The following is a 12,365-nucleotide window of genomic DNA, read 5'->3' on the forward strand; positions in this document are numbered from 1 at the left end:
ACCCCAACCCCTGGGCCTCAGGCCTCTCCCTCTCTCCCTGTAAGGTCAGCACCCCCAACCCCAGGCCTCAGGCCCCTCCTGTAAGGTCAGCACCCCCAGACCTCAGGCCCCTCCCTGTAAGGTCAGCACCCAGGGCCTCAGGCCCCTCCCTGTAAGGTCAGCACCCCAGGCCTCAGGCCCCTCCTTGTAAGGTCAGCACCCCGGGCCTCAGGTCCCTCCTTGTAAGGTCAGCACCCCGGGCCTCAGCCCCTCCCTCTAAAGTCAGCCTTGGCCTCAGGCACCCGGCTGCTGGTGGCACCCCTCCCGCAGCAGGAATCCTGTGCCCTGCTCCCCACATTCAGCGCTCACGACGCACAGAATCCCGCAGAAGACAGCCACCCCCTCATGTGGCACCTCCGGCACAGTGGTGCCGAGAGCCAAGGCAGCTCTCAGAGGGTTCGGAGGCGGATTTGCTTCCTGTGACCACACGAGCTTTGTCTCCGCAGAATCCTGGTGATAACCAGCAGATTCAAAACCCGGGCCCTGTCATCTGGCTCCGTGAATGGCAATTATGTCGCTTGTTTCTTTTTAAACTCCACACGCCTGGCATTCGTTCTGTTTCCAAATCTGTTCCTGTGTTCCGTTTTCATCTGGTTCCCGTTAAATGTGCATTTTGTTTATTGAGTATAATTTGGCTGCATAGTTGAAATATATCTTGATGAAGAATGGCCTTTAACGCTGATGTGGATTGCCGGCGATGGATATAGCATCCTCTAGCCACACATTTTTTAAACCCTCTCTGGCTTGTGAAGTTTGAACACTGCTGTGGAGTGGAGTCTGGGCCAGGGGCTTCCACTGGAGATGATGCAGCATTGAGGACAAAGCCGAGCACGTCAGTGGATGGGGCTGTGTGCAGCGGGGGGTGCCCAGGGCCTCTGCCTCTCCAGGCCCGAGTTTCAGAGGAGCTGTCCTGGCCGGGCGTGGAGGCTCACCCCTGTCATCCAGCTACTGAGGAGGCTGAGGCAGGAGAACTGCCTGAACCCGGGAGGTGGAGGTTGCGATGAGCCAAGATCACAGCACCACGGCACTCCAGCCTGGGCAACAAGAGCAAAACTCTGTCTCAAAAAAAAAAAAAAAAGAAAAAAAAGAGGTGCTATTCCCAGAGGACTCCAGGTGCCGCCCCTCTCCGAGATGCCCGGTCCTTCCTGCCAGGGGCCTGGATGGTACCAACATATTTCCAGTCTGTTGGAGGCGGCGACTCCTGCCGTTCCTCACGAGCCCCAGACACATCCCGGGGACAGGGGTTCTCATCAGCTGAGATTCTCACACATGCTGGAGTCTGAGCATCACTCACCTCCGCTCCCTGATCTCGAGACAACACGAACGGATGTCTCCTCAAAGTCCATGAGGAAGACCATAGAGACCACTGATGTTTAAATCTCTTTTTCAGAATTGACAATGAAAATCTATGTAAGCCACCATCAGGTATAAATTACCATGTCGGTTGTTTACAAGAACTTATACTTGATAGCACATTAAAGCTCCTCGTTCCAGCTACGGCTGTCACCAGTGCTTGTCGTATGCTGACATTCTCGGGTAATTTTCACATAATCGGGTCACGTGTGCTGAGGCAGACGTGCCACGTGCAGCAGGCCACGCAGAAGACTGAAATGAAGAGGCGTGGACCGGTCAACTTCAATTCCCAAAGGACAGCGAGACCACGGAGTTCTCAGATCAAGATCTTCAGGCAGGACAGCCCCTGGCCCCAAGAGTTCAACTACACGCATCAGAAACACCTTTGGGAACGTTCAAAACTCAAGGAGAGGAGACTCTGGAAGCCATGAGTGCTGGTGAAGTCCCTGTGGACTGTGACACGCCTCCCTTCCCAGCCTCTGCCACCAGGCCCAGAGGCAAGACCAGCTTCCACAGAGAGGAACAGGCACCCCACCCTGTGTCCTCCCCGACACCCTGCACCCCCGCTGCTGGGACCCTCTCCACTGCAGTGTCCAGGCCCCTTGAGACACCCACGTCCCTGTCTGCGCACGGCCACTCCACACGCTCAGCTGTTCAAAGTGAGGTCTCAGCATCTTCTCAATCCTGTTCCTAAATAGTTGAATTCCTCAATGCCTATTCCTGCTCCTCCTCTGGTCTCTGTAATTAGATGTCCTAAAGACGTTACCCTATCCACAGGCGGCCGCCACCTGCCTCAGGCCACCGTTATCTCTGGGGGCTCCTGGCACCCCGCCCCTGAGGACCCCGGAGAAAGGAGGGGTCAGCCTTCTCCACGCCTGACCTGCTCTGGCCACAAGAGCCCTGTGGGCAGCCGTGAGCTGTGGACACAGGAGCAGCTTCCAAAGGGCTTCCCAGGTGAGGAATGTCTCCGGGCTTTCCCCTAACGGAACCGCAAATCCACTGAGCAAACGGAACCGCAAATCCACTGGGCAAACGGAACCGCAAATCCACTGGGCGAACGGAGCCGCAAATCCACTGGGCGAACGGAGCCGCAAATCCACTGGGCGAACGGAGCCGCAAATCCACTGAGCAAGGCCTGGGCGTTCCAGCCCTGCCCCACCGACAGCTCGCGTCTGTTGAAGTCCAGCCTCCAAAGGCACTGCCCTTCCTGCCGAGATGCGACCAGAGCTGGAGCCCTGTTGGGGTGCGTGCCGGGTGGGGCAGGCCTGAGGGCTCCCCACACCAGCCCGGGTTTGCCATCCAGACCTCAGGCCGGCCAGCTTGGGGCAACCCACCAGCCTGTTTCCGACGTCCTGAGGCCCAGGTGCCTGGTGTGGGGCCGCCAGCCCTCAGCCTCCGCCCTCAGTCCTCAGGATCTACCGACCCCCACAGGAGGTGAACCTGCCTCATGGGCAAACGGGCAGGTCATGGGAGCCCTTCTTCAGCCCCTCGGAGCTGCAGCCAGAGCCGAGGTCAGGAGGCAAGAACCTCTCTTCAGCACCGGGGATGGCGTTCAGCTCCTCCCAGACCCAAGAAGCCACTTGCTAACAGAGGTGGGACGTCCGGGACACGTGCAGTGGCATCAAGAAGCCACGGTTTGTGTTGAGCCCTGACGTCAGGTAGACAATCCAAGCCTCACAGACACGAAGCCACAGGGAAGCACCTGTAGCCAGAGCCAGGAGCGCTGGAATGCCGTCCCTCGTCTTTGTGCCTTGAGGAGAGGAATACAGAAACTGCCCAGCCAGCTTCAGGAGCCCAGGAAGACGCACACAGGAGAACTCCTAGAGGCTGGCACGTCTTCAAGTGCTGTGAATGAAGGCCCTGCAGCTGAGCCCAGCCAGGGCCAGACCTGCAGCATTGGGGGAATTTCTACCGCAAAGACAACAACCCCTGCAAGATGCATGGCTTTTATTTTTATCTCTGAAAGTGCCCGGAGAGGAGGCATTTTGAGGATCTCACCTGTGTTCATCTCAGTGATAACATTTGTGAAGATTTTTAATTTTAAAAACCACACATTGATTTTATAAATAAAAAACCACTCAAGCTCAAGATGCAGTTAAATGAAAAAGCAGCAGCTTCCCCAATCTGATTCATAATTTATCACGGCCGAGAGTTTCCAAGGGGTCTGGATTCTCACATCAACAGGACAGTCCGTAACAGGCGGCCCGACCCTGGGCACTAAACGTGGGGGACGCAGACGAGCTTACGTCGGCCGCACACCCACACGCACACAGCAACTCACACAGACGCCTGAGCCCACACAGTCACGTGCGACTGACAGAGCCTCGTCTGAGAATTAAGCTCGGAGCAGCCGTGTGATTCGGCAGCTCCACCCTCAGCTGGAAGCAGGCGTTCACACAAACACGTGTGCAGGAGCATTTGCAGCAGCAGCAGCGGGGAGCCACCCAGCGCCACCAACGGTGAGGACGAATGAACAGGATGTGCTCCTCCATGCACGGGAGCGACAAGTGACGAGGAAAGGGACCCGGCGCCCACGCAGGCTACGGAGTGATGAACCTGGAAGACATCGTGCTCCGTGGATAAGCCAGACACGAAAGGCCGTATGTTGCATGATTCCATTTACATGAAATGTCCAGAATAGGTCAATCCAGAGGCGGCAAAGAGATTCCTGGTTGTTGGGGGCTGGAGGGCAGGAGAAGGCGAGCGGTGCTCAGCTCGGGAGGACACCGTGTTCTGAGCTCACGGGGTGATGCTTGCACAGCACTCTACAAGCTCTGCACACCCAGATTCACACACTTTAAAATGGCTAACGTGAATTTTACCCCAATAAAAAATGGGGGGTGACTATGTCATATCTGCCCCCACCCACCTATTCTCAAGGCCACCCTGAACGACTGTGAGGCCAGATGACCCCGAACAACTGAGAGGCCAGCGTGTGTCCATGAAAGGCCTGCCCAGAATGGTGTCGTAGACCAGCGGCCTGAGCAAGCCCAAAGCTGGGGCGTCCAGCTAGGCCTGAAGACCCACCGCCCTGAGGGTTGCAGTTACAGGTGGCACTGGGAGCTGGAGGGTGGGGGAGGGTTACAGGCGGCACTGGGAGCTGGAGGGTGGGGGAGGGTTACAGGCGGCACTGGGAGCTGGAGGGTGGGGTGGAGGCAGCCTGGAGCTGCTGGAGGGTGGAGGGTTACAGGCAATTGGGAGCTGCTGAGGGTGGGGGAGGGTTGTGGCGGCAACGGGAGGGTGGGGAGGGAAGCCTGTGAACACTGTCTTGGCCGGAAAACTTTAGAGGGTCTCAGAGGGTCCACTTGGATTTCCATTTTGATGATAACATTACGCTCCAGCATCGCTGCCCATTCCCCAAATTTCCGCTAACTCCAGCCGTGCCGCAGCCTGCCGCGACAGCTGGCGGTGGAGTCCATTCCACAACACCGGGCCGAGGAAAAAGACAAACATCAGCAGCACACAGAGGGGAGGCCAGGCCCTGCAAGGTTTCGTGTCTATTTTAAAAGGTCCACTGTGCACAGACCCACTTCCACAGGCAACTGGACCATGAGGTCAGAGGCAGCGTGCACAGAGACCGAAAGCAAAGGCAGGGCCCCGGACCCTCACGTGCCACGGAGACGCCCGCACCAGTGCTCTAATGACGCGTCTGTCTCTGTGTCCTGCCCGTGGCCAGCCTTGGGGCGCTGGCGTGTTGTTCATGGGAGCAGCCTTGACTGCCCACGTGGGCTTCATTCCAGGCCTGATGAGGAGGGAGGCACCCCCCGCCTTCAGGAGTTCACAGCCCAGGGCACCTGGCCCCCTATGGTGCCAGCCAGGCCCCCCCATCCCCACAAAATATAGAAAAAGGGGTAGAGATACCCGCCTCTCGATCCCTTCTCCAGGAGCCGATTGCCATAAAATACATCAGGAACAGTAACAATTTCTTGAAGGTTCAGAAGGAATAAACCTCATTAGGCCACAGTCATGATTTACACAAATCACTTCAGCATTTCATACCGAGAGCCGCTGAGCCGCTGACAGCACCGTGCTAAAGCCACCGTCGAAGCTGCGGCTCGTCTAGAGGGTGACTCAGAAACACAGAACGACAGAATCGGGCGGGCGAGCGGCCTAAAGCAGCCTAAAGCAACACACTCGCACAACACAGACCCATCACGGCACCTGACGGGACGTTGTCTCCATCTGAGCGCAGCTTTGACGAAGTTCTGACGGCTGCCAGCCAGGCGCCTCCATCCTCCAGGCCGAGGGTGAGGATGGGAGATGCTCCGTGGGACTTTCAGGCCTGAAACTGGGACATTCCGGGGCAAACCGGGAGGTGGGCTGTCCTATTCACTAACCCATAGCTGTGAAAAGCAAAACGTGTATTTCCTGCTTCCACCAGGGCCTCTCCCATGTTCCACCTCGGTTCTAAAATCTCAGTTCAAGAATTTTTGCTCTAGAAAGTAGTGCACAGGCGTTGGTCCAAACCTCTTGTGCTGGTGGTAGAGGGCAGCCTTGGGTGGGGAGGGCCAGCAGCTCACATAGTTGGGGACAGGTGGACAGGGCATGGGCGTCCTGCTGCCCGACTGCCCGCCCTGTGGCCCTGCGATGCTGCAGCCTGCGATGCTGAAGCCGGGTCCCCACTGCCCCGAGCGCGGTGGAGAGGATTGCACTGGCTTCCCACCTTGTTTCTGAGAAGCTTCCACCGGCTTGTCAGGTGGGGGCGCGGCCCCAGATGTGGTCGCTGTTCTCAGGCAGCCCACAGCGGCCCCCTTCTCCCCTCTGAGCCCCTCCTCTGGGCTCTGATGCGTTTCCCACAGGGGCTGGCGGGCACCATCACTTCGGACCCCCAATCCGAGGATGCCACCTCCTCCAGGGCCGCTCTCGGGAGGCTGGGGCTCCACGCAGAAGCACCGGCATCCCTACGAGCTTGGGGAACGCTGAGCACCAGCTCCTCCCCGAACTAAACCCAGCAGGACACAGGCACAGGCTGGTCCCCGGGCCAGAGGCAGCTGCACCCGCTGCCTGAATTTGACCCGAAGCCAAATTCAACGTTACACCTTCCAAACGCGTTCCCTGGAGCCGCTATGATCGTCTGAGAATCAGAGGCTGTCGAAACTCACGCCTGTCCCCTTCTGAGGAGAGAGGTGGAGGCGGAGGAGGAGTGGGAGACGCCGTCCACGCTTCCCACGGGGACAGAGGCCACCCTGGGCCGCAGCCTGGAGGCCACCTCTGGTGGAAAGTTTCTGTGGAATCAGGTGGGGGCATGAGCTCGGCAGCAGCAGGGCAGGTCCTGGCCTCTGCCGCACAGGGAGCTGGGATGAGGAGGTGCTGCACCAGGCTGTAGAGCCGGCCTGCGGTGTGGGGGGATCAGACCTGCACCCCCAAGGCTGCAGCTGCCCACAGACCCCTCCACCCGTCTCCACTCAGCACTGTTCCATGGGGGTCCGTGGCATCGCCTGTCCTGGAGGGGCTCCAGGCTCTCTAAGGTCATCGGCCACCACCACCCAACTCTGCAACGTGGAGGGAGGGCACCACCACCAGCGACTCTCACCATCACCCACAGACCACCTTTCTCTGAACAATCCGTCGGTCTCCTCACCCCTGAGGCAGAGCAGCCCAGGAGGCAACTCGGGCACCTGGGGCAGGTTCTCAGGGCCTCACTGAGCCCACAGGACCCAGAAGGCTTCAGCCTGAGAAACCACCTAGGAGAGGCTCAGCCCAGGAGGAGCCAAACTCAGCGTCCCTCCTGCCCAGTGTGCACCCATTCCCGAGACCCAGCAAATCAGGGTCTCAGAGGACAAACTGGGCAACAGGACCCACAGCTCAGCACAAGACCCACCCTCATCTGCCAGTAGCCTTATAAGCAGCAGTGACCGGCTGCTCCACAGCAAGCTTGAAAAAAGGCAGGAGACGGCCACTTCCCTCCCCACCTGCGAGGAGCAGCCCTCACCTCGCACCTGGAGAGGACGCAGCCACTTCCCTCCCGCCTGGAGAGGACGCAGCCCTCACCTCCCACCTGGAGAGGAGCAGCCCTCACCTCCTGCCTAGAGAGGACACAGCCCTCACCTCCCACCTGGAGAGGACACAGCCCTTGCCTCCCGCCTGGCGAGGACGCAGCCCTCACCTCCCACCTGGAGAGGAGCAGCCCTCACCTCCCACCTGGAGAGGAGCAGCCCTCACCTCCCACCTGGAGAGGAGCAGCCCTCACCTCCCGCCTGGAGAGAGCAGCCCTCACCTCCCACCTGGAGAGGACACAGCCTTAGCCTCCCACCTGCGGAGGACACATCCCTTAACTCCCACCTGGAGAGGATGCTGTTTCGTGGAATTGGTCCTCTTCATCTATGTTGTGATTTTCTAATATAAACATTCACAACTGTACGTTTTGCTCTTAGCATTGTTTTAGCTATGTTTCATGCATGTTGATTTATTGTGCTTCAGTATCACATTTAGTATAAAATATTTTCTGATGTTTTCATTTTTCATTTAATTTATATGCTATAATAAGGGTACTGTTTATTTGCAAATATTTTGGAGCTTCCTAGATATCTTATTAATTCGAATTTAATCTAATTGTGGTAAAAACATATTCTGTGGGTGCAGCACACCAACAAGGCACAAGTATACATATGTAACAAACCTGCACGTTATGCACATGTACCCTACAACTTACAGTATAATAATAATAAATAAATTTTAAAGAAAAAAAAAAAGAAAAAAAAAACATATTCTGTATAATTTCAATAGTTTTCAATTTATCGAAACTTGTTGTATGGTGAAGAACATGATCGATCTTCTAGACTCCGGTCTACTGAACATGCCATGTACGCTTGAAAGAATGTGTGTTTTGCAGTTGTTGGTTGTACTGTTTCATACATGTCATTAGGTCAATACGGTTGGTGGTGTTAGTAAGATTTTCTCTGTGTTTATTAGCTTTTATTCAGTCATTCTATCAATTGTTGAAAGAGAGGTGTTCTACTCTTCTACGATGATTGTGGGATTATTCGTTCCTTTTTCTGATTCTGTCCATTTTTGTTTCATGTATTTTGAAACTCTATTTTGGAAACTCTGTTGTAGAAAGATATTTATAATTATATGTCTTCCAGATAAATTGTCCGTAACTGATTACTCTGGAATGTCCCTCTTGCAGGGACACTCTTCGTAATGACATGTGTTTTGTTTTCTAATGAGATAAAACGCAGCCATTCCATGCTCCTTCTGCAAACTGTTGTCACGGTGTGTTTGTGTTTTGCAGTTGCAGACTCTACGTCCACTTGGTGGGCAGCAGCTTGGCTTCTGTTCAGAACTGTCTGTCTACCTAGACGGGCATGGCTCCAGGGTCAGCCAGAAACTGGAGCGAGGATTGCGGACAGAACATGCTCTCCCACTTCTCTGCTTCCTCCTTTCCCAGATTCTCACACACTCACACACTGGCAGCCTTGGCTGTCCCAGGCATCTTCACCTGTGTTCTCCGTACCCAGAGGTGGCGACTTTGTGCCAGCCTCTTACTAACCCCAGGCAGTGCTGCCCTCCTGGCAAAGCCACAGACAGAAGCCTCACCTGGGCCAGGTGCTGCTTCTAGCTCTGACTCCCTCCAAAATCTGCCTGTTTCTCTTGCTCTAGAGCCCTGGGCAATTGAGTTTGTGCTGTGCCTGGTATATGCGTGTTACCCGAGGAGCCTCCACTCGCTGGGCACTCACCAGGCACTCATGGGCACTCGCCGGGCACTCGCCAGCCACTCGCGGGCACTCGCCGGGCACTCACCGGGCACGCGCGGGCACTCGCCGGGCACTCACTGGGCACTCGCGGGCACTCGCCGGGCACTCACCAGGCACTCGTGGGCACTCACCAGGCACTCGCTGGGCACTTGCTGGGCACTCACCAGGCACTCATGGGCACTCACCGGGCACTCACAGGCACTGTGGGCACTCACCAGGTACTCGTGGACACTCATGGGCACTCACCAGGTACTCGCTGGGCACTCACGGGGCACTCACCGGGCACTCACCAGGCAGTCACAGGGTACTTGCGGGCACTCGCTGGGCACTCATGGGCACTCACTGGGCACTCATGGGCACTTGTAGTCACTCGCCGGGTACTCATGGGCACTCACCGGGCACTCACCAGGTTCTCACCGGGCACTCACTGGGCACTCGCCAGGCAGTCACAGGGTACCTGTGGGCACTCGGGTACTTGCGGGCACTCGGCACTCGCTGGGCACTCACTGGGCACTCGCTCCTCATTAGAGGCGGAACTCTGGAATTTCCTTTTGTGACTCCTGTCGGCTGCGTTTATTCAGTGTTGACTTCCTTCCCACAGGTTCTTAATAGAAAAACTGTGTCACTGGCTGGAGTTGGCTGAAATCCAATACATTGGCGTGAAGTGTCTCTCATAACCTCTCAAGTGAGTAAGAAAAGCTGCACAAAGATGGAGCAGTTAAACCCCAATGCCAGGCAATTCCGTTTATGGTCAAAGTGTAATGAGAGCTGACCAATAACTGCCCTCCGGAGCCCACGCTGCCGTTAAGAGCTGCAGGCTCTCCTTTCTAGACTCATGCTCTCCCCCAGGCCAGCGTATCTGTTTCTGCACCTGCTGCCCAGGAGGCCAGGAGTCCAGAGAGGCTGGACAACCTCTACCTTCTCTTTGTGCCCCCTGTGGTGATGGTCAGTGGCAGGACGTCCAGGCACAAAATTGGGTGAGAGATGCCATGGAGACACCTGTGTCCACGGGAGAGCGGAGTCCAGGACACACAGGTCTTCAGGTTACCTCAATGTGGTGAGTTCGCAACAGGACAGGGCTGAGTTGAAAAGCACCCGTGGGCACTAGAAAAAATCAGCCCTTCATGGAACTCACCATGGGCCCAGCACAGGACCCCAGACCTGAGTGTGCCTCAGTCCTGGCCGGTACGGTCCTTAGAGCTTATGAAACCAGTGTCCACGCAGGGTGACCCTCCGTCACAAGGGAACACGTGGGTTCATCATGAACCTACCAACCTGCTGTCTGACGTGACCCCGTGCATTCGACGCCAGAGAAAATCTGCCAGTGTTGATTAAATGTCAGAACATCAAATGCTGCTGCTGCTGACCTGCAGAACCTAAATTAATGAGAAAAAGACATCAATAAAGCGAGTTGAAGATCAGCCCTGGTAAACACAACAAAAAAGAAAACAGCTTTCCTGGGGTCCTAGAGAAAACTTTCTTATTAGTGGGAGCATCACGGACTGTGTTGGAGCAGGGCCGCAGGTGAGGAAGCCTCCAGCACACCTGCGCCTTTCTGGAACCCAGGCTGAGAGCTGCCAGGAAAACTCACAGTGAGGCAGCCGTCACCTGCTGCTCCAGCAGCTCCTCACACACCCCTGAAGGCCTGGGTAGTTATTCCCAGCTTGCAGGTGAGGACACTGAGGCCCCTCTTCTCTCTCAGTACATCTGGGCTCCAACCACCACTGCAAGCACCAACGTCTCCACTCAGCGCTAAGACATCAGCATCTTAATCAGCATGGATTAAGGACCCTCACGTCTGATCGCACTCCGGAAGTATTCCTCTAGGTTCTTGCTCATGTGTTTTTGGAGAGTTCCACGTGTGCACAGTAGAGTGGGCTGGAGAGCTCACCGAGCACCCGTGGCTTCCAGCTCCTCGGCCAGGCCCATCTGACTGTTCATCCCTGCTACGATCTGAGTGTGTCCCTGGAAAAGGTCGGATGTTGGAACCTTCATCCCAAATGCAACAGTGTTGGGAGAGGGGGCCTAATAAGAGGTAACTGGGTCCTGAGGGTGGTGCTCTTACAAGAGGATTGATGTTATTGCTGGAATGAGTGGTTATGAAGTAAGTCCAGCCCTGGTGCTTCTGCTCACTCCCACCTTCCGTCTACACGGTGGGACCACCCTCCCAGATGTAGACGCCACGCTCTTGGACTTCCAAGCCTCCAGAACTGTGAGAAATAAACTCATTTCTTTATAAATTACCCGTAGGTGGTATTCTGTTTTAACAACAGAAAGCAAACTAAGACAGGCACCCAACTGGATTATTTTAAAGCAACTCCCAGATATGATATCATTTCGTCTGTAAATATTTCAGGATGTTTTCTAAAGGATGTGGACACTTTTCAGATATATAACCACAGTACCATCCTCACACCTAAAGTGAGTAACAGTGCACCCTCCACATCACCTGACGTCCTGTAAGGATCCACATTGATAACTGCCCGTACATCTGATTTTATTGTTGTTTACCTTTGCCACCTGGGGTTCATTTGTTCGACTCAGGGTCAAAATAGCCCACAGAGTGCACGTGCCTTTGATGCCTCTTTTGATCTCCTGCCCACTCTGTGTCTTCTTTTCCTTGCAATTGATCAAAGTCGCTGGGCCATCTGTGCTGTGGAGGTCAGCGTGCAGCTCCAGGATGTCCTGTAACTGCCCTGGGTGCTCTTGTCTCTGTGAGACCATCTCTGTGCTCTTGTCTCTGTGAGATGTCTCTGTGCTCTGCGTCTCTGTGAGACGTCTCTGCTCTGCATCTCTGTGGGAACTGCTAGTTGGAACGAGGCTTGGGCACATTCTTTGTTTTTGGTCGAAGACACCTCCATCAGGACATATGGGTCATCCTCTTGTCTTCTTTGTTGTGATGTTAGCATCAGTAAGTACTTCAGCCAAGGAATGTTCTAGTGAACAAGGGAATGAACGTACAGAGCCCCTGCCCTGATGAGGCTGTTTTTACCCACGGGGGCATTTTCCCCGGCCCCTCATCTCAACTTGCACTTGTCTTTAAACTATTTTGCTGAGTTAACAAAAGTTGCCGAAATAGCAGACAGAGCTCCCTCATCCCTTTACCCAGAGTCCTTCGTTGCTGACCTTTGTGATCCACCTGATACTTCCTTGCAAGCACAACAGATGCCTGTTACTGCTAAATACTTCAGTGAGTATTTCCTGAGAAAAAGACGCTGCACACGTAACTGCAGCAAAAACCACCCACCCAGGAAACCAGCGTTGGCTCAATGGCAA

Source organism: Papio anubis, chromosome 11 (genome assembly GCF_008728515.1).
Source record: "Papio anubis isolate 15944 chromosome 11, Panubis1.0, whole genome shotgun sequence".
Classification (NCBI taxonomy): Eukaryota; Metazoa; Chordata; class Mammalia; order Primates; family Cercopithecidae; genus Papio; species Papio anubis.